Source organism: Erpetoichthys calabaricus, chromosome 2, assembly GCF_900747795.2.
Source record: "Erpetoichthys calabaricus chromosome 2, fErpCal1.3, whole genome shotgun sequence".
Lineage (NCBI taxonomy): Eukaryota > Metazoa > Chordata > Cladistia > Polypteriformes > Polypteridae > Erpetoichthys > Erpetoichthys calabaricus.
Genome location: NC_041395.2, coordinates 258,146,083 through 258,168,397, shown reverse-complemented (window position 1 = coordinate 258,168,397; position 22,315 = coordinate 258,146,083).

Here is a 22,315-nt window from a genome sequence, read left to right as displayed (position 1 = left end):
GAACTTTGAAGGCTATGTTTTGTGTAATTTTGATTGATTATTTTAATTAGAGTAGCAAATTGAAATGGAAAGCAGCCACCTATCTGCTTAGAGGGATAATTAACCTATTTTGGAGGTCCTGTTGTATAGAAGTACCTGAAGCCAGTAGAGCAGATGACTGGAACAGAGGATGCAAATAAATTCAAATGTTGTATGGTTATAGCACAACACTATTATATGTCTGCCAGAGAGGATAATTACTCAAAGGATGTGTTATACAGGTACACGTGTGAATAAGAACACCCTGTAGAAACATTTTGTTTCAGTAAATGACAGCATGATGAGAAGGGGAAACCCAGAGTGCGCGCAGATGTACTTGATATTAGATGTTAACTAGGGTAGCTTTGGTCTTAACAACAAACAACTTTGATACACTGAGCTCCAATGTGTGGTCCAGACACAGACAAATGCAAAAGAGGAATCTCCATGAGAACTGTAAACAGCACATCTGAAGTATTAGTTCACTTGCTATCTAGCTTTTACAGTGTGTTTGGCTGCGGGAGTGTATTATGTCCTATAGAAAACTGCCCTGTTCACCTAAGAACCCATTTTAACTGTTAAATGTTCATCCTGCTAGCTAACCTTTTAACTGCAGAATCAACTGATACTTTTCCAAAAAAGTCTTTCATAGTCATCCATGGGGTGATAGGCTCAGCTGCCAACAAAGAGAGAAAAACTCAGATGTCCTGCAGCAAGCTTGAATTTCTGTGTCCTTGTGACTTCAGCCCAAAGGGTTCTCAGAATTTCTTTTGTTTTAATGGGCCAAGTAGTAGACAAACATCTTTTAAAATCTCCAGGGCTTTTTTGTCTAGTCATTCCTACTTCAAACTTGTCAGTGGGAGTTCCCAGATGACTTTCCCATCAAAGCACACTACTGAATTTTTTTTGGTTTCATCCAGCATGATATGTGCTGTGTGACACAGTGGAGCAGTGAACAGTGATACTACCCAGCAGATTTACTATTATGGATTTAAATCCTAACTCATGCCCAGTTACTTTCTGTGTTGAATGTTCACATTCTACTTGTGTTTTTGTGTTATTTTCTGCAGGTGCTTTTGTTTGGTGGTACAGAATACAGTATAGGTCACACCATTGCCATCAATAATTGGTTTTCACAGCATTATGGAAACATCTGTTTGTATAACAGTATTGTGTGTAATGCTCTTCATGGCTGCTACACGTCACCATTTCTACAAATGATGGAGTTGGAGCAGGGATGTACAGCATGCCTTCATGGCCCAGGATGATTGTTTTGTCAAACTGCATAACTAATTGAACAGAAGGTGGCCCATGTGTGTCAGTATTGCAGAGGATGGGAAGAGAAGGGTACCCACAGCTGGAGAAACAGTTGTAGGCAACCCAAGACATATGGATGCACGTAAACAACAACACATCAGAATTGAGGCTGTGACAGACTGAATGGCCATAGCAGCACTCATCAGAGTCACTGTTGTAACAGAAGTGTAAACTCAGACTTTGTCAATCAAATTTCTGAAACAGGACTGTGCTCACGTACTCCCCTGGCTTGACTGCACTCACTCATCATCACTGTCAGGAATGCCTACAATGAAGCCTTCAAACAAAGTTAACTAGAGGGAAGAATGGGGGTCTGTCATCTTATAAAGCCAGATTCTCTCTGGTAATGAGTGATGGTCATGTACATGTCTAAGGGTGACCTGGTGAATGGCTATTTCCATTACATATACATCTGTGAAACACAGGGCCTTCAATGGATGCCATGGGGCAGGGTGCTCTGAGCTACAATGTTCATTCACGTCTGATGTTTGTGGAGGGAACACTGACCACCTTTGTAGGAATAATCATCCAGCTGCCCCCATTCTTCTTGTACAACTCAACATGTTCATGTGCATCACATTCTGTTCATCAACTCCTCTGGCCAGCATGCTGACCAGAACACTCCCCCTCCCGAACTGTATTGGACAATATTAGACAGCATTTCTCCTTTGCTGAGCAACTGGCAAGTTTGCTTGACAAGCTGCACTTTAGTTTAATTTATAATAAATTATAAATCAGTCATTTCAAGCAGTAATAGCCATTTGCAACATGAGTAATTTCCTGGCTAAATTTTTAAATCAATTTAATGGTGCTTTAATAAAAAAAAATCTTTTAAAAATATGAATATTTCTGGGTGAGTGCAAACTTTACAATGCTAGTGTATGCAGTATATATAGTATATTGCGTATATATATATATATATATATATATATATATATATATATATATATACAGTATATATTAATGAACTAATTAATCACATAAATGTATGTAATTAATCACAATTAATCACATTAACATTAAAACGTAATTATAAAATTAATACATAAATCATGAAGTAAATGCACACTGAATCACAAAATTAGTATAGAATCAACACAAAGGAATTTTTAAAAAATTAACGACATAGTTTAAACTTATACGGTACATTGAGCAAATACAACCTGAATTTGAAAGCCTTCCTAAAAGGCAAGTTGAAAAGAAGACAATAAGAGAACGAGGCCAATGTATTAATTCTCAGATTGGCATAGCATATGAGACACAGACGTGTGAAAGTAAAAACTAAATAATCAAAACGACTGTTGACATTGAATGCACTGCTGAAGACTGATTTAACTGAAAGTATCTGTTAAATAAGCATACATTAAAACTTGTGTTAAAACTCTGCAAATGCTATCCTCAATTGTTCATCACCCTCTACACAAGTGCTGTGTCTGTGAACGGCAATCTCCGAGCTGCTTTTTTTTTGCTGCCCCCTTGTCACGCCCCTTGAGACAGTTTCACGTCTAAGAGATTTAATGCTTTTGTGGTTGTGCTAAAAAAGATCTCCATAGCTGCCATCTCACTTAAAAACTGACACCATGCATTACGTGGATGGTTATGTTGCATTCTTTGCATAAATTAGTGAAGATACTACAAACTGGAATAATGGGTAGGAATAATCATTACACTTCTATTTCATAGTATTTTGTCATTAAATTTCGGCAGTCAGCACTTTCATCTGGCTGGCAGACTGGTGAGTTAAATACAGACGTATTAGAGACTTATTCTGGTTTTAGTGCCACTTAAAGATAGCTTTTTTAGCAATTATGGGATATGACATTGATTTTTCATGAAATGAAAAAAAGAGAGCGTAATTTTTTCCCTTCACAACTTTTCTGTAGAATTGCACCAGGACTGCTGTAAAAAGTTTTTCTTCTCCTTTCTCCTAAACTCATTCCAGGTGAATGTTATCCAACTCACCTGGCTGAGTTCAAGTGGCTCCTTTTATTTATGACCCGGGAGTACTTCCAGTGCTAGGACATAGCCAATTGGAAGCACTTCCATGTGAACCGGAGGTCCCTGAACCTATGGGGCTTGAGCCACCACCATCTACCCAAAGCACCATGATGATCCAACAGTGATGGATGGATTAAAAGCCAGAAGTCTATATGACCATCAGCATCAAGTGACTCCGTGAGAACCCTAACTACAAAGAGGACTATTTCATTTATGTTAGGTAGCATGCCCAGAGGGGACTGGGTGGTCTCGTGGCCTGGAACCCCTGCAGATTTTATTTTTTTCTCCAGCCTTCTGGAGTTTTTTTTTGTTTTTTCTGTCCACCCTGGCCATCGGACCTTACTCCTTTCTATGTTAACTATGTTGTCTTATTTTAATTTCTTATTTTGTCTTTTATTTTTCTTTTCTTCATTATGTAAAGCACTTTGAGCTACTTTTTGTATGAAAATGTGCTATATAAATAAATGTTGTTGTTGTTGTTGAATCCCAACAGCTCCCCCTGGCAGCCCCCACAGAATCCAGCAGGGATGTCCCATGGGACTACAGATCCCAGCATTCCCTGCGGGTGTCTGTGTGGGAATCCTAACCCAGAGACACTGCTATCTGGTGTATTGGAAGAGAAAATGTTCATTGGGAGAGAAAATTTTCAGCAGTGTTCATTTCCTTCCTGTCCTTCTATTGCACTGGCCTCCCAGCTGGGTCAAAATCTTTGTTCAACCACAGCTTGGATGCCAGACCATGTGTCCCAACACAGAACTGTGCAAAAATCTTTTTCCACCCAAGACAATTACTTTTAGAGCTTGTTATCGGAGCAGTGTGTATTTTGTTTGTATTTGTTTTTTGAAACATTACAACATTACAATAAAAGCAAAAAATATCACTAGAAGAAAACATAAATATGTCATTTTAAAATAAGTCAGTACTATCTGTGACTTCCCTTAGAATGTATAACTAAACCAAGGTATTCTGCTATGTAATTTTTTACATAGTCCTGGGTTGAATTCTTTCAAGCTACTTAAAGGATTTGCTATAACTCTTTTCAATTGGTTGCTTTTTATTCCTTTGCCTGCCCAAGTGATTCCGCACAGCTTCAGTTATGTTGAGGTCAGGACTCTGAGGTGGCCACTCTAATCCAGTTTCAGTTTTTGTCTGTAGTCCTCTACTCCAAATAGAACTTAATTGCTTTTGCAGAGGTTATGTTTTAGTTATCACACTGAATGTTTTTCACAACAACTAATTTTTAAGTTGGTACAGTATGTTTATATTTCTCATTAGTCATCATTAGATGGATATTGATCAGATCTCCCACACTATTGGCTGAAATGCAATACCACATCAACACAAAACTACTACTTTGCTTCACAGAAGGCTGGAGATGAGCATAAGTGTACAATGGACTTCTCACCAACCCCAACTCCTCTTCTAGCATACTGGTGGACTTTGTGAACCAGAAATTTAAAATTTGGACTTATTGCTCTATAACACCTTCTGCTACAGGTTGTTGCTGTATAGTGCCATCTGTTTCGCATAGTGCCAACTCTTCTGCTTGTGTATTCTGTTCTGCATCTTGGCCTTCTATAAGAAAGATCTCTGTACTGTATCATCTCCTATAGGAACACATGTTTTAATGCCACTTTGTATGGGTGTCAGATCACTCTGTTAGATGCTGACTAAGCACTTTAGTGGATCTCCTTCTGTCCTCTGTAGTGATATCTATTAGACCTTTTGTGTTCACAACTGTTTTTTCATCTTCAACATATCCAATTTCTTCAAGATTTCTTTATATGTGAACTTGAACACCACATCTTTTGTAATGTGCCTCTTTGGGAAGAAAGAGGAAAAATCACAGTATCCAAAATAAAACCCAGATGTGTAGACATAAAAACTCCACAAATTTGTGCATTAAAAGGTTACAGTTATTTTACCTCCCCCATAACAAACATTAGTAACTTTTACTGGCAGTCTTGAGTCATCCTTGAACTCAAATCAGCACTAAGTAGGCAAACAAAAGTTGCAACGTTTGTTACAAGGATAGGAAGTGAAAAAGTGAGAGCACAAAAAGTATGAAGTAATTAATAAAGAAGACAGTAAAGCCTACTACCTCACTAGGCCTTTCAGTTCATTTGGTGGACTAAAGCTATCACATGAGGTGGCTGGTCCATTTTCTCACAAAGTTCTGTAAAAAGTTTCACTCTCTCCTTGCCACCTTAAAAGTACCACACACCTTTTCCTATACACTGACATCTCATTCATCCACCAGTTCAGCCCTTGCTTCTGAGTCCACTAACAAGTTCAAGCTCACCATACTCCTCTACCCCTGAACCCCACTTAATATTTAAATGGAGAGACAGGATACTGCAACAGGTAACTGAACCCCACTGCCTTTCCAGGATGCTTACTCCCTGGTCCTGAACACTATTACTGCATCTACTGATCCCTGTTGTTACATTAACATGATATAATTATGTTTGGGCGTTGTTCACAGCATCTTGTAGACTCATAAGAGAATTCATACTCTTTCAGTCACCAGCCTGTTAATGTTACAACAGAAACTAAAAAGGCTTCTTCAAACTTTGGAGCATGCAAACCACAGGACCCTCTTGAATCATTCTCACGGAAATGCAATCCTCTGCTGTTTAATTCCCTTTCTGCAGAGGGTTTAAGCTGACACATTCAAACATACTGACATACTACCAGCCCTACTACTACTTAGGGGCAAGCATGTTGCTGTAAATATTTAAAAATAAATCAGTGTTTTCAATTTTAAAAGGAATCCCCACACAAGAACAAGTCTCTCACGTGGAATAAGTTCTTTAACTTCAGTTCTGCTCAATGACCAAAAACATGTTGGTTAGACTAGCAAAAATGAATTTGTGCTTTTTGGTAAATGCCTAAAACAGGTGACAACTTCACCAACTGCCTCAATTAAAACAACAAATCCATGGCATTTTTTGCAAATTTGGATTAAGGCAGTTTATCAAAGTATCATACTCTCCTGGACACTGACACAACATGGCCAACATGAAGAGGCTTGGTTATAAGCTTAAATATTTAAAAGAACAATTTGTACTTATTATAAACATGACCTTTAATAATAATATAATAATATAATAGAGATAACCCCTTAGTTTGCAAGGAAATATCAAAGTATACTTGGACAGTAGCTTATCTACAGTATGCTGCACATGGATACAATCTAATGAATGGAGGCATCCTGACACAGACTGTTGTCTTTTTGGGTCCAGTGGAAACAACACTAGTTATAGAAATATAAAAGAGCAAACAGAATAAAGGACTGTTTTACTGTTCCATTTATAACATGCATGTTATAACAATGAGGTTCCTTCTGTGTTGAGATCCCACATTCATGCTGAATTTCTTGTGGAGTATCTAAGGCTCCCCATATTAAAAGCCTATCTAGGCATGAAACATGAGCCCATGCTCAAGTTTCTCTTGCAGTGTTAAGTTCTTTAGCCTCCCCAAATGACATTACAAATGCATGGCTCTACCTCCCTAATTCCAATTACATCCACCTAGGCAGACAATCTAAAAAGAGAGTGCAATAATAAGACATTTTAGAAATGACTGCAATATATTCCTTTACTCAATCTACACAAACAGTACATTTTAGTAACTACCAGAAAAGTACAGTTTATATTATCTGCAGAATGGTTAATGCAAAGTTTAAAAGGTGATGGATTTCAGTGTCCTACAACCAAGTCAATTCCTGGAATTAATAGCTATGCTTTGCTCCTTTTTAAATTTATCAGTTTAACAAAGCAAAAGAATATAGCATCAAAAATTAAACAGTCATTCATTCATTCATTATGTAAACTTGCATTTTTCAAAGCAAGATCATGAACAGACCATGCCAACGTCAATGCCAGGCCAATTTAGTAATAATTAGACTGCCTTTTCAAAAGTGTATCTCTGCTCTCTCGTGCAACCAGTAAATATTGTTATGAACCTCCAAAAGATTTTTATTTTCCATTCCCAAAGTATTGCTTACTATGAAAAAATTAAATTCCATGTTTCTTGTAAATTGATTACAGTCATTTGAATTCACTGCTTGCACTAATGACATTACAGGATATGCATTAGTTCTTCACTGTCTGCAGATTCTGCTCTTACAAACATTTTTAACAGTCGTGGCTGATGTCTCATAAAATGAGGTTAAAGTGGAGATGCATTTGCATAATATAAGAAAGCTGACAATCACAAATGTTCAGCTTTTGTTTACACACAGAAGAAAGGTGCCTCCATACTATAAGAATAAATGGAAAAAGCATTTAAAGTTTGTGGGGAATGCTTGAATATTTTACAAAGAAAACATTTGTAACAGGTGTATCAAAGGGATTTGATATGTTCAAAAAAGTACAATCAGGGTTATGGGAGGGATTCTTTATGAAATGTGCTTCAGTTTACCTATACGTTCTGCATCCTGTAAACTCTTGGATAAGTAAATAAATCACATAACAATGACGTATTGAGGTAAAACAAACTGTGAAGTTTTATTTCTATCTGTCATTTATGTAAAATGTTTCTGGCTCACTTACTCCAACTCTGGATTGTGTACCATTTTTATGAAGTGGTCTCATAACCTATGAAGAAATATTCAGGACAAAATAAAATAAAATAAATGTAATGAAATGAAACATATGAAATACACCTCAAAATTAAAACTCATTTTCAAATTTTACTGCATATTGCATTTTGATTGGTGAACCATCAGTAGAGGGGATGCACACAGTCACAACTTTGCACATGTATATGAGCCCCAGGATTCCCTAAGCAAACAAAGCACATGTTCAGAGCTGTGACTGTTCACATCTGTAGCAGACACGAGTGCAAGAAAATGTTGGCCAGAATTACTGCACAAAGCAGCGAATTTAATTCTAGAAGCCCTCGATTTATCATCCTCTCAGAAGTCAGCATCTGACATGTGGTGTCTACCAATAAATGTGACACTGGATGCCTAAAGACTTATGTGAACTGCAATGATGATTCACAAAACAAAATACTTGCTACAGCCCACCCTCTCAGCTTTGATGGGTAAAAATGACAGCTTTCATTTCAAGCTTTATATTATTGTGTGTATGGAGTCATTCAAATAAATAAATGAAGAAATATTTAAATAAATGCACAGACAGATCATTTTGTCTTCATTCTCTCTTTTGTTACTACCTCCAACAGGTCGAGAGTGGGTCCCATAACTGAGCATGACTTTTTTATTAAGTTGTTAATTTTGGTGGACCTCTTTTGAAGTGATGTTACTGGCCAGCACACTACAGCATAGAAAATTGCACTGACCATCACAAAATAAAGAAAAAAGCCAAAAAAGGATACTTAATGACATAATTATTTATGCTTACATATAATTGTTTTTTTATTTATTTGTCACATTTCACAATACATGTATTTATCTGCGCATTTATCTATTTATTTTATTTAGTAAAAAATATTCCTTTATACATGATAGGCATAGAAGACTTGAATAAAATAATACTAATTCATACAAAGTATATGGAGGACAGAGGGAGCTTACCCCCACAAAGTGAGACATGAATGGCCAAAATAGGATCAGTTGTCACATTTTGGGAATTGACTCCTCTAAATTCAGGTTCCTTAAACTTTTTAACCTGAGAACCCAAATGTTAAGACCCAAGAAGAGGATTATTACTATAATGACAGCGGAGCCATACATAGACACATAACAATATCTGTATAATAAAAAAACAGAAAACATTTTTGTTACATTCAAACATACTATTCACATTAATATTACTAAAAACTTTAAATCATCTTTGTAACATTACTGAATACCCTAATTTGGTGATATCCTTTAATATGGAGTTCTGCTGCAGCCTCTTTCACACCAACACCACCAAGGACTATATGTAGCACGTTCAGCAGTAAGCAGTTCAAGTGAACTAATAATATCAACCCCTGAGTACAGCTTGGAAAAACCTCTTTGAGTTTGCTAGTAACATCCGAAGGATGTAGCCATTACCTTGAACTGTGTTCAACAAGTTCAACATAGTAATGCAATTTCTTCATCTTCAAGCACTTATACTGTACTAAGACAGAATAAAAGGGCTAATGTATTTATCTAATCAAACTTTATTGTTCATCATTGAACAACATTAAATAATGAAACATGTTTTGTGATTTTTAATTACTTTTATTAGTTTATTTGCCCAAGACCTCCTGTTATCCACCTCTTAGAATCAGCTGCCACTGAAAGGCAAACATTCCATAACACACCATATAACATCATCTTGTGAGCATTGCATTGTGAAAGTTTGTTCAGATTTGTTTTATTTACACCTTTCAGATATGCTGGTCATAAACCTATAAAGCTGTTTGCTCAACTTCATGTAACTAATCCTTGGGAATTACTTCTACTGATTTCTTGTGTGTTATGAGGTTTGCTTCCAAATTGATAGGTTATGAGGTAGACTACTTCCCTACAGCTCGCACAATATCTTTAATAAAATTTAAATCAGAAGAGCTATCTCCTTTGGGCTTACTGTTAAGCATTGGAAAATGAAAGGCAAACTATATCAACCAATCTGTATATTCTATTTTTTTTTCTCTTTATTCTAAAATATTTTTAGAACTTCAGATCATCTTTCTGGAATGTATGAATTTCATACACACTACTGAAGGACAAGCTCTTTTGGGGAAAAATATAGTGTTGGTGCAGTGGTTAATGTTGCTAACTCCAAGAGACTGGGTTTGAATGGTGGCTAGATCACTTTGTATGTAAAGTATAGCTGTGTTTCCAACATCTTCCAGGTTAATTAAATTGCCCCCTTATGATGAGAGTGCAAGTGTGCCCTGGGACTGGTGACCACTCCAGCACTGACTGACTAACACCAAATGTATCTCTCTTTACAAACGTACCATTGCATTAGGTAAGTTCAGTAAATGGATGGATGGTTGGATACATGGACTAATATTCAAGAATCACACTTAATGTGTGTGTGAGTCTGTCTGTCTGTATGATTTTTAACTAAGTATCATAATACATTAAAATAATACAGTAAAAAAATGTTTGTTACATGTTGCAAATTTGCAAAATTATGCAGTGACAATTTAGTAGATAGTACTGTTGAACAAGAGACACACATTTCTTAAACAAATAAATAGATATCAAATATAAATATACAATATAAAAAAGCAGAAGAAGTAATGATGAAACAATACATATAAGTGAGATAAAGACAAAGAGTAATATGTCAGTAATGAAAAACATTTGGTAGTAGAGGGGCTTACATGATGGAGTCTTGAATTCAGGTGAAAAGGAATGTATGGTAGCAAACACTTTAATGAACCATTGCTTAAGGTTTAAAATGTTGTGTGAGTCGGAGATCATTGCATTAACTTCCTGAAGTATCTCATCATCAATGTACTGTATGGACTGTATGCACATCTCCAGTTACCGATTGGTCCATTCTAACTATGTGTTACAGTACCTTGCAATATGCTACTCTTACAGTTAGTTACAATAAAAGACTGTGGTCAATAGGCTCACCATTGTTTATCTGTAGAATTTAGTGATGGCTTGGAGTGATGGATTGAACTCAGTGTTACCTGTGAGTTTTACTCGCATTAGGTGAATATGAGTGTGTATGTGTTTGTGCTGTCCAATAGCCTGTTGTCCTCCCCACGGTTGATTAATGCCCTTAACCTACTGCTGTTGAGAGTTGTAATAGAAAAAAATTGTTCAGTGGCAGATTTTAGTTGCATCTTTTCCAAATGTAATCAAATAAAATCATAATTAAAAAGTAAACATTTGGCAAGTCACAATGACCAGAAGAAAAAGAAAAAAAAATGATCATGGATCATGAAACAAAATACCAAAACCCAATATGCTAAGCAAGAATCAAAGCTGAAGTAAACTTGCAAAAATCCTGACTCCCTGAAATTATATAAATCACTGAATACACCACAAGAACTGCATAATTGTCTTGAAACATGGACATTGTCAATTGGCCCTGTCATCTTAAATACTTCTGGTCATCATTTGGTAACAACTGGAAGCCATTGCCAAAAATAATAAAGGCATTGGCCAACAAAAAAAACACACACACACATAGTTGAAAACAATGAACAAAATGGTAGTGTACTAATGTTATAAATACGATCGTAAAAAATAATAGCATGTTCCAAATTAAGAAATGCAAAATTCTCAGGAGAAAAATAAATTCTTAAACTTTGAAAATCCCCAAATCATGATATGAAATTTTACTTGAATAATTTTTCCATTTGTGACATAAATCGATACTAATGTTTAACATGCTAGCCAATAACTGCTGCAGCAGCTGAAGTAATCTTATGTTACATGTAAATTACTGTCAGCTGTTTTTACATTTGTTTAGAGCCATCCATCTATTTGTATTCAGACATATTTTTATGTAGCCCTAGTTAAAGTGTATCCTTAGGAGTCCTTGGGGTTAAAAACAGGAACACAGTTATTAGATTAGAATAGATTAGATGGATCCGAAACACTTTATAACAGACTATTCCAAGATTTTTAAAAATGTATTTAGTATTTTAGTAGATATGGTCCTTCAAAGGCACATGGTATCCATGACTTAATTAAGATAATCTTTTTCAAGGCACATTTGCAAATACTTAAAGCTCCTCTGCCTTACTGAAATTGCTATCATAAATTTTAGTTCTGTTGGGTGTTCCCAGAAATATCTTAATGTAATTTTTTTTTTATTTTTACATTTATAGAACATCTGCTGTTTAAGGCTCTAGTGGTCTAGTAGTCAAGGCATTGGGCAACAATCGCAGTTTGAGACTGCCAACTCTGTGCCAACTACTGGGCTTCTAGAAAAAGCTAAGTAAGTGACCTACAGAGACTTTCTGGCAGTCTAACTGTAAAATTACAGTTGTATCAATTTCATTTTCTAACCAGTTTAAGAGCTTTCCTTAGGCTGCTTCTTGGCACTGTGGAAAAAGAAGGAGATGACATTGCTAGTGGCAGTGCCCCCTCTGATTTCAGCGGGTTATTACATACCTTGAGTGAGCCTGTGAGGAGGTCCCCTAACACACATGCATAACAATATATATATGTATGTGTAGTAACAGTGCTGATAACTTTCATCAGCCTGGACTTGACATCATGATTCCAGCAGGGGGCGCTAGCTCCCTTGTTGGAATATATACTTGTGTAATTGCGGCATGTTACATAACCCAAAACTATATACTGTAGATATAATATAAAAAGGTGATACCCCTCCCTTAGTGATACGGTGGTAAGAAATCACATAGGAGAAATAACTTAGCTTTCTTTAATGGACAGCAATTAAAACAAAAGGCAAACAAAAAAGTTGCTCATCAGAGTTTGTCCCTTCAACAGTATCATCAGAAAAACAGAACAAAGGGTTGTCGCTTCTAGTGGAGTTCTATCTAGTTTGTTGCCCAGGCCAGCAATAACCAGAAGTGCCAGGCTTAAATAAAATATTTTATAAAATAAACTAAATACTGCAGACCTTTTGGAAAGTGTATCTTTTATGATACAAGGTTACATGCACTTAGAGTACAAGAAGCAGTCAAAAATTAATGATATAAAAGAGACTCTTGAATAACTGTTTCTATCAGAAATAATTATAATCATTGAAACATTCCTAGTTATTTTATCTTAAAATGCACATTCTTTGCTATGCATGATGAACTACAAAATAAAAAGGTCTAAAATGAATCATTTGAAAGCAATCATCTTCTGCTGATCCTAAGGGCCTTTATTCTGATATTCTAGAGAACAATACTACCATTCATTTGGTGCAGTTCACTAGCTGGACTGCACAGAATTGAAACTCATTAGGTATTCAATTAATAATAGATGATATTGATTTAATAAGTCATTAGCAGAATATTTCTCAAAAGTAAATATAAACCGAGGACACTGTATTGTATAAAATGTTTGCAGAACATTTAACACATAGAAGAATACAGGGAATTAATAAAATAAAAAACTATTTGGCTTATGAAATGTTTTCTCTTTTTCTGATTTTTTAAAAATACTGTAGTTTTTAATTTTTTTTTTTTGCCTCTGCTGCGCTTTGCCGTTTTGTGCCTTGTCACCTTTACCTTTTTTTTCACTATTCTATTTAATAATTTTTATCTTAATTCACACTGGCCACCTTTTGTTAAGCTGCGGACCCGCTATACCACAGATTTTAATTAACTTTAACCACAGACTATTGATCTCTGTATTATTGTGTGTATTGCAGGAGGCAGTATCTGTGATTTTTTAATATAAATGTTGTATGGTTATGAACTATATATTTAATAAAAATAAATGCCCTCATTTTAATAAGTTTGTATTTTTGAATAATACAAACTGTTATTTAAATGCTGCGTATTGTTTTCAGCTTCTAATGATACTGCACTAGAGATTATGTTTTAAAAAAAGATAAAATGATATTACCTTTAATAGAGATCAATATTGCAAAGTTCTCAATTTATACAGAACAGAACAAATGCTGAGAACAAATTAATCTGATCTGCAGGACCACTGCAATAAATGAATTACTCAGGACCATATACAGTACACAAGCAATGTGTACTTGTAACTTTGTGATTGCAACTTAGATGGATAACACGGGTGTTGATACAGACAGATACAAGCTCAGCCTGCTTCATCAGAGGGTGCACAACAAACACATAGACAGCTAAGCAAAAGAGTTTTAAAGGACCAAAGGATTTTTATTAAACTATCTGAATCTTTATACTGTGTTCAGTGGTGAGCAGAACTGGCTTTCAGTACACTTTGAGTTTATCTGTTTTATTTTCTACAACACAAGCTGGTATCTACTTCTCCTGAATTGAAAAAAATGTTCTGAACTATTTCATCTGAGCTACTGCACCAGTATAATAAGTAAACTACCCAAGAGTCCAAGCTGCTCAAGTACCACTGCTCTGGTGTCTCCTAATGGTTACTGGATTGGCTCATCTGACTGAGATGGGGTCTGGATTCATACAGCTACCAAACTAGAGCTCTTCCTCTCTCTAAGTCTTTTATAATTGGTAGGGTCAACAAAGGGTAGGGTTGAGCTCAAACGTTTAATTTTGTTATCCTGAGGGGAGACAAAGATAAGCTTTGCAGTATCAGTATACTCCTCTTTCGTGTTAAAAGGCCCTTTTCTTTGTATATTTCTCAGAAAACTGGCAGGAAAAACTATGCTTTTTGAAATGTCACCATCACAGTTCTAGATATCTGACTAAACAGCATCGTCTGGCAAACATTTATCTCATGCATGATCTGCAATTCCCTTTTGGTTTTCTTCAGAAGTCATGCTATGTTAGTTTTTTTATTTCTTGTTTTCTTCATTGTCACCAAGGCTTTTGCACATGCTGGACTGTACTATTCTTATTTTCTATTTTTGTGTTGGACTGAGTTTCAGCATTGTGCAATGACTTTGCATTTGTGCAGTACTTTGAGCATGGTTTCTGCTAAAAATATCAGAGCTATATAAAATATGTTTTTGGTGTGTAACACAGATGATCTATAAAAGAATGAATGTTCAGTTATGTGCACTAAGAGCCTTGATAATACATTTGTCTTGTGTTTGAAAATTACTATAATATGATCAACTGAATAAAAACTAATTTTGTTTTCAAATTTTTCTTTAATCAAACATTATTACATGTCTGTGTTTTGTGTCATTCATGAGTTTATCCATTCATTGGCTGCCGGGAGAACCAGAATGAAGTAGACAGCCTTATTCTAGGTGTTTCTCCATAGGCAAGATCTCTAAAGGCTGTGTTATTTATAAAGTTATCACATCAAATGTAAGACACATACAATTTTCACCACCACTCACATGATAGGTATGAAATAACTGCTGCATTACTTATTGTTCCATTTTCCAAGGAAGGTCTTTTTTTACTTTATACTGTGTAGGGCATCTGTCTCTAACAAATACTTCAATATTCACCCATACTGTATGTTTCTAGTGTTTGTAGATCAACAAGTTGCATTCAGAATTGTCATTAAGTGATTATACAGTAGTTTAGTACACTTGAGACATAACATAAAGTGAGTATTACACTAAACAAAAAAAATCTCTCTATTAAATTAAAAAAAATCTTGGGACGAGATGAGACATGACCTTCTCAGAGAGACACTTTCACATCCCGCGAGACAAAGAGTAGATGACAAAGTAGAACATCGTAAAGAATTCAAAAACATTGGCGCAATACACACACAGAGCAGGTTAGATATAATGGAAGTACAAAATTTCGAAAGTCTCCAAAAATGATAGTAAAGATCACATTAGCAAAAACAAATGGAAATTATTACTAGTATTATTATAGTGAAATAATGGAACAGTGAAAAGAGATCAAATATATTGTTCGGATTTAAACTTTAAGTTGGAGAGTCTAATTCGTGTTGCCATCAGGGAAAAGTAGTATTTCTTCTCAATGAAGAAGCGTATCTGCGAGAATTAAAAGATTTGTTGTTTGGTAAAAGTGAAATCCACATACGCTGTCACGCTTGGGTCACAGAGTTGCACAGATACACAGGAGATTTTAGAGATAGAAACGTTATTCAAACACTTCTGTAGCTGCGTTTTTCCAAAGTTACCAAAGTTCAGCAGCTCTAACTTAAAAATGGGATTCAACAAAAGCCTGACACGTAGAAATGATTCAACAGACAAGATATCTTCGTTTTTAAAAGTTTAGTTAAAATTCAAAGTAAAACAGTTCACACAGAAAAGAAAATTAAAACAGCAAAAAAAGGAAAATTCGTATTAGGAAAAGTTCTGTTCAAAGCTTAAATCTTGTTACATCTCAAATCGTTACTATTTGTTTAACATTTCTGAACCATTTCAAAACGGTCAGAAAACTGTATGCCTATCCCATCTCTGAATAGAAAATGGGTCTTTTAAGTCCCTATGTACTGGGACCTGTTCTAAACACAACTGAATCTATTATCACACTGTTTCTCAGTTATATCAAGAAGGTTCTATCTCTTACTAACTTATAGGGGGAAAAGACTATACCATTGTCTATGACTATGGAAGAAATTATATTCTATTCAAATTAAGCAAACATTAATATGAGTTTAACTCAAAACTTTAACTTTCTAAGATTGGCTCTTACAACTTCAAACAAACATAAGACTCTTTCAGAAGTAAATTGAGCTCCGTGCGTAGTCAGAGGGAGCAGCAGCTGATTGAGCAAAGAGGTAAAAAAAACTTTATTTGTTTCCAATTGTATCACCTTTTAAGAGGGGGTTGCAGACGAGCATCCGTGTCTCCTTGGGGTGTGTTTATCCCCCCTCTTCACAACGTGAGCGGCAGAGACATGAAGTGGCTGGCTTGTATTTCAGCCCTGGGGATATGGTGGGGTGTTGGGGGTGGGGGGTTTCGACGAGCAAAGCCCCCTAGTTAAAAAAAATTAATTGTTTAAAATGTGTGCAGAAAAGTACTGCCTGCAATACAGGTTTCTTATCAACATTGCAAAACATGTTGAAAACCAATCATTGAGTGGAATACTGCTACAGCCACTAGAGTAGGATAGGTTTTACATATAGTTTATTTCACAGTTGATTTCTGGAACCATTAAAAAATGTCATGGGAACAACATAAGAACCAGACTCTTCAGAAACAACTTAATCCAGTACTGGGTCAAGATGCCTCTTTTGCCTATTTTGGGTGATTCCTATCAGTCTGTGCTGAACAGAGCACCAGTCCAATCAGGGCATTCTCAGACATGCACTAACACTCATTACATGAATCCATATCAAAAGATCAAAGCACATGGACCCATGGAAAAAGTAGAACCTTGACAGAGACAGTGACCAGGTCAGCATTTGAACCAGGTCTACAGGAAAAATGAAGAAGCATTGCTGAGTACTGTGCCAACCTGCCATTCCATGTGTTATTTATTTTTAAGCATTTATGAAATTCTAAAGGTGGTGGTACTGAGTCAGGTTGCCATTCTCCCGGCTCTGATCAGATTGTTTTTTTAATACCCACTAGTTTTGGTTTCAGGAGTTATGATCAGCAGATACTAATAAACGCGGGTCACTCACAAGCTTTCTGAATTTATATTCGTTGACTGAGCTTGGCTGAAAAAGATATTTCAGAAAAATGACTATAACAACAGCAAACACACCTGAAAGACACACTGACAAGGACAAGGTGGAACAACAACAAAACAAGGATAATGTTTTGTGAGGAAATTGGAACTGCAAACTCTTTTGTCTCACACAGACATGGCTAACTCCCCTGATAATGGATCATATGATTGGGCCTGCTGAATCTCTCTCTGTTTACCATATGGACAGAACAAAAAAGTATGGCAAATCGAAAGGAAGAGGTGTATGTCTCTTGGTTAACAACAACTGGTGCGACAGTAGGAACATAACTGTTTTTATCATGCTACTGCTTGGCCGATCTAGAGCACCTTATAATTAAATACAAACTATTCTATATTCCCTGTGAGTTTACTTCAGTCATTGTCATGGCCATGTCTATTCCAACTCAAGTGGACATAGGCACTGCCCAGACTGAGCTGTAAAAGATATTCAATCATCACTAGAATGATAACCTGGATGCTACCCTCATTTTGGCTGGCAATTTTAACAAGACTAGTCTTAAAAAGGTATTACCAAACTTTTAGCAGCACATTGCATGTTCCATCAGAGGGGACAGGACACTGCTTAATTTCTGTGCTCCATATAAAATAAACTATAAAGCACAGACCAATCCAGTTCAGAGAGACTGAGAAGTAACTTTTTAGCATAGTCCACCTGCATCATGAATATGGAAAGTGTCTAGAAATACAAGGCAAATCTATCATTGCCAACATCTTTCTTATGCTTAGAAACAAACAAAAGTAAAAGTGAGAAGCTCCGGTTATGCATGAGGTTTGTGTTGGACAGACAAATCAGAGGCCATTCTCCAAGATGTGTTGAGTGTTGCTGACTGAGGTATGTTTAGGCACATCTCTGATAACGACATCAAAGTGTTTATAGAAGTTGTGACCTGTAACATTGGATATCTCATAAATGAAACAGTACCAAATGTCAATCAGCAGGACTCTTCCAAACCAGAAACCGTAGGTGGACAAAACAATTTGCGATGCAAAAAAGGCACACAACGCTGTGTACAACTTGGGACTTGTGTCTGGGAATAAGGATGATTACAAAGCCCTCATACAATCTAAAGACAGCCTTCAAAGCTACTAAGTGATAATATAGGGAGAAAGTGAAAAAACAACTTGAACAGTCCAATCCTAGGCAAAGTAGCTGATTGTGGACTTTGAAAGAACACAGCAGAATCACTACCACCCCTCAGTACTAACAGCACTTAAGTGGAGAGGATGGACAATTTCAGATACCAAGGTGTACACATACAGAGGGCATAACCTGGTCCTAACAATGTACTTACCAACTCTTTACCAACTCAGACACATCAGGAATTTCAGGCTGCCATCTCAAAAACTTCTACACATCCACCATTATAAGTATCCTGACAGGAATAATTACTGCTTGGTTTGGGAACAGCATACAGCAGGACCACAAAGTTCTGCAGAGAGTGGTACGGACAACTAAATACATCACTAGGTGTGAACTCTCAAAGTTTCAGGACATCTACGCCAGGCAATGTCAGAGTATGGAAAGGACAATTATTTATGACGCCAGCAATCTCAACAATGGTCTCTTTTCCATGCTGTGGCTAGGGTAACACTGCTACTGCCTAAAGTCTACTTCAGAGAGACTGAGAAGGAGCTTTTTCCCACAGTCCATCTGCATCTTAAATAAAGAATGTGTCTAGAAATACATGATGCCCTATTTTTAATAGTCATACATTAGGTTATTAGGTTATTTATTTAGTTGTTATTTATTATCTATTAATAATTTTGATATGTATAAAGTCATGTATTATTTTTATTATACTTTTATATTTTTCTTAAAGGCACAGTGATTGGAGTTGAGCAAATAAGCATTTCAGTATATATTGTACTATATTCATAATTTGTATGCAACAAATTAAGTTTGATTTAAATTTATTGCATTTGAATTATTATAAAATAAGGAGAATAACTGAACTGCCTACATGCCACAAATTCAATAGAATCAATTTTAATAATGCTCATGTAACTGATTGTCTTCATTAGATAAGCACTTAGAACTATTGATACTGATCCTCTTTTTTGTGATGTAATTTTAATGATATGTGACCTTGAGTTGTTTGAAAGCATACAACACGTATTCACTAATGTAACACAACAGACTTTTACTTTTAGAGGTCACATCTCATAAATGTTTATCTTGCCAGCATACATCCAAAAACTTCCAACACTTTCATTTGCCTGAGTATCTCCTGGGTGCCAGTCATAGAAGTAAAACAATAACCTTTTCGTAGTTTTTTTTCCTGCTGGATGGCACCAGAATCCACAGGAAATGCTTTCAACCTTGTATGACAACACTAATTGCTACCTTCTAGCAGTACAAAAAACCCAAAGGCAGCAATAAGACAGGAGACAACAGACTTACAGACAATTTGTTTTAAATGTCAGACCTCAAATTCTTTTGTCTGAGGTATTTTTTTATTTTCTAAGTATACTGAATGCATGTTTAGGCTCGTACAGCAAATATTATGTTGACTTTGCTTTACTATTAGAAAAGAACCAGCATTTATTAAATATTCGCAACACCTTTGGCTAAAATTTATCTTTTACAGATACTTTGCCGATTAATGAAATACTAGTTTGCCTAAAGAGACCCAATGGTGTCTGTAATTATATTATCCAAGGTTATTTTATCATAGAAATGACAATCTCTTACTATAGTCTTTAAAGGTAGACATTTTCATAAACACTGAATAGAAATGTATACACATACATAATAAATACATGGTGCAAAACCTGCAACAATGTCTAACTGAATCTGAAATATTTTAACAAATCAGGGAAGATAGGAATAAACACTTGGTATGCATAACAGCCAACAGCAGGGAATATTCACATGCTTATGAGTCTAACCCTGGCTCTCATTAGGCCACCTTAAAGTCATCAATATATTATCGGAGAGTAAATGCTAATGTCAAATCACAACAAAATCTGAAATACATGCTGACTCCATGTAGAAGGTACCTTGTCTTAGAAATAAACGTTGATTCAATTGTTGTGAAGATAAAAGGAATAATCAAATTAAATTAGTAACTTAGTTTTATTGATGTGGGAAATGTCCAATATAGAAGAAGAAATAAAATTTCAAACTGTGATAGTTATCAAGTGATTCCTATATAAATTGGAGATCATGTCAGGTACTAGAGAAAAATGAATACTAAATGGTGCCAGATTTCAAAAATCAAGTTGTAAACACAGTAGCATGGTCAAAAATAGATACAGTTGGCCTATAGCAAAAAAATATTTTATATATATTGTCATATATGTGCGATTGGGAGACAACACACAAATCGCTCCAGAAACTCCTTTATTCCTAATGCCATACGACTTTTCAATAAGAAATATCGGAGATAATGTTTAAGGTTTTTATATATATCCTGTAACCTTTTTTTTTTTTTTTTTTTGGTATGAATATGTTTTATCTAACTGCCTTACCTTAACCTTTCTTATTTCTATTTGTCTGTTTTATTTCATTCTTTCTGTTACCTGTTATTAGATGCAACTGAGAAGGCAAATTTCATGTTTTCCTGTGTAAACATGACTAAATAAAGAAACCTAACCTAACCTAACCTAACTTGCGGGCTCATCTAGTTGTAATTCCTCCTCAAGCAGAGGGTTGGCACTGTTGCCTAATGCTTCTCCTCTTGATTCTACAGATCGGACGACCGCCAGTCCCTGTGATGACACTTCCAGGTTGTCGTCCCTGGGCCCCACCTGCCCCAACCCCTACTGTCTGAAAAGGCCTATAGTACTTTTTGCCTTTTTTCTGTCTCGGGGTGTATCTTACATGCGCTAAGAATCATAGTTCACTTGTAGGAGTGATATATTCGCACTAATCAGAGACAGAGGCTGTGGGCCAAAGGGAGGAGGAAGTGTGACGACAGGAGTAGGTGGCCAGGTAAGGCCCTCCTTGCTGTCCTGTTTCACTTCTACGCGGGTGGAGCCGTGGGACATGGCCAGTATATAATATATACTGTATATTATATATATATATACATATATATATTCACGGTTTGGTTTACCAGATATACAATTTAAAGAGATTGTTATTTTCATGGGAATTGTTACATATGCATTATTTTCACTTTTACTTTAAAACTTTTGTAAAAACAATATTTGGAATTAACTTTTCTTCAAGATCGCATTGAATTTTGATTCTGCGTTTGGACTTGCATCGTGACAATGCAACGTATAACTACCTGTGAGTAAATACAGTGGAACCTCGGTTCACGAACGTCTCAGTACACAAACAAATCGGTTTATGACCGAAAAGTTCGCCAAACTTTTGCCTCAGTTCACGACTGAAATAAAGTTCGGATTTGTTCAAATGTTTCTTTTTTTCCTCTGTGCTTAAAACTCATTTAAACAGAGTGTTTACAGTGATCGGGTTGTTAGGCTATTAGTGTGAACTCCTGCAATGTTACTTTCTTGGTTGCTTATGGTTGGCTTTTAAATAAAGTTTGGATTTGTTCAAATGTTCCTTTTTTTCCCCTGTGCTTAAAACTCATTTAAACAGAGTGTTTACAGCGATCGGGTCATAAGGCTACAGTATAGCGCGAACTCTTGCATGTTAGTTTTCTCTGTTGTTCAAGGTTTTCTCAGTGTTATTCAATGTTTTTACATTTAGTTTACTATTACGCTGTGCATTCTATGGTTTCATTAACTATATTTGTGCTTAAAAACTTAAAAAAAATATATATTTACATACAGTTCGTATGGTCTAAAACGGATTAATTGTATTTACATACAATCCTATGGGGGAAATTGCTTCGGTTCACAACCAAATTGGTTTAAGACCACAGTTTTGGAACGAATTATGGTC